This window comes from Haematobia irritans, chromosome 2, assembly GCF_050003625.1.
Source record: "Haematobia irritans isolate KBUSLIRL chromosome 2, ASM5000362v1, whole genome shotgun sequence".
NCBI classification, from domain to species: Eukaryota; Metazoa; Arthropoda; class Insecta; order Diptera; family Muscidae; genus Haematobia; species Haematobia irritans.
Genome location: NC_134398.1, coordinates 78863373 through 78865197, shown reverse-complemented (window position 1 = coordinate 78865197; position 1825 = coordinate 78863373). Strand labels below are relative to the sequence as shown.

The window sequence follows — 1825 nt, the reverse complement described above, 5'->3', positions numbered from 1 at the left end:
TTTTAACATATGTGTCCCAAACATTTTATACCAATTTAAGACCATTATATTTTGCATTTAATTATATTTCGTTGTTATGTTGTCATGTTGTCAAGAAAAAAGTAAAAACAGTTTTGGAATTTGAATCAATTCTCAGGCCAAAAATTTGAAAATACTCATTTTTGATAATCAATGTACTCTCATACAAACGATACCCAGTGGTAAAAAATTCAAACCAATTACCAAACAATCGATTATGTTCTTGCGAAACTTGGAAGATTAACCCCTATTTTCATAAAGCTCCGTTAGTGTTCCGTTAACTAACCAACTTTTAAACCGTATTAAGGACGAAGCTGTCATCTTGCCTTTATATTCCATAGGCCAGTTAGGAACTTAACTGACGAACATTTTTCAGTTAAAGTTAACCGGAGAGAAGATAATTGCAATTTACTTTCTGTTAACTGGCAGTTAAAGCCTAACGGAGCTACATGAAAATGGCCGTAAGTGTACGTTCTATGTAAATGAAAATTAAGTTGAAATTGGAACTACTTATACCTTAGCATTGAAAAGTCCCACAGAAAGTAATGCCTATAAATTTTGAACAAATGAAAGCTACTACTTAGTCATCTAGTTGTTGCATTGTAGTGTACCTAGTGCTTACGACTCCCACTTACTGCGTAAGATGTAGGTAATTAGGAAGGAAAACTGAAAGGTGTAGCGTTGTTAGGCAACGAATTTTTATTTTGATTTTCGTTGTTTTTTTTTTTCAGTTTTATATCAGTTTATTGTTTACATTTATAGACTTTAAGATAATTTTTGCACCAAATGCTGCATATATTTGCATCAATCAAGGTAAGTATCAAACGTAAAAAAATAATCCATTTCCCGCTGTTCTTTAACGGGTCCTTTTCAAGTGCCAGTGTTAGAGAAGACTGCAGTAGAGGAGTGCGCGTGGAAAGCATGAATCACGAGATAGTGAACAAAATTGAAAGCACCTCATGTGAATGGGAATAAAAATATATGTCGTGAGTGAAAAATTAAATCCGTTCTGCAAAATCACCTTTATTTGAAAAAAACAATATTTATTTAGCTGGCAAACATGAGTGCACGTGCGAGCAAAAAGTTTAACTCGTATGTATGATCGACTCAATAGGTGGCTATAATAAAATGTCATGTCGGTGGCTTTTAACAGAACTTCGGCCGTAAGTTTTCAACGACAGTAATACTGGTCCACAATTACAATGTCATCAATGACGAAAGACCTTTTAAGGAATTTAAAGCATTGGATAGTGCCATCTTTGGTAATATTTGTTACATTACTTATAGTTTTTATACTTATTGAGTAATTTAATCTTTTATTTCAGATGCTGTCAAGACGGACGACTGTAGGGTGAAGGACATCGGAAGTCTTTCAAACATTTTAAGAGTCCCCATTTTCAGAAAGATTGCGTAAAAAAACAAAAATGTCATAAATAAGTATATAGATATTAATTATTACAATAGTATTACATAATAGCCTTATTCTTAAATGTTATTTATAAATCTTTTTACAAAATATATATTGATGTAATATATGAAACCAATGAAAAATAATTATTTCAAAAATTATTTGTGGCATATTTTTAGGAAAAACTATAAAATATCATCATCCTTTTATAGTTTACCAACGAATCGGGTGGTAAATGGGGGGGTGTTTAGCTCTAGATTACTGTTACAAATACAAAGTAAAACTGTTCTGTTCCATCGTTCCTATTACTGAGTAAAACACAATATTCAATACTCGGCATCCATAACCCTTACGCATCGGTAATGACGTTGTAATGGGATATCATTATGTTTTCGTTTA

The 1825-nt window shown here is 32.1% G+C and overlaps 1 long non-coding RNA gene across 1 annotated transcript; it reads left to right on the top strand.

Annotated features, from left to right (window-relative positions):
• The first annotated feature begins 1127 nt into the window (after positions 1 to 1127).
• Positions 1128 to 1572, top strand: LOC142223060 (uncharacterized). Its single transcript, XR_012718529.1, has 2 exons — positions 1128 to 1280; positions 1344 to 1572. It is a non-coding gene; the product is annotated as an uncharacterized LOC142223060 (long non-coding RNA).
• The last annotated feature ends 253 nt before the right edge of the window (positions 1573 to 1825 follow it).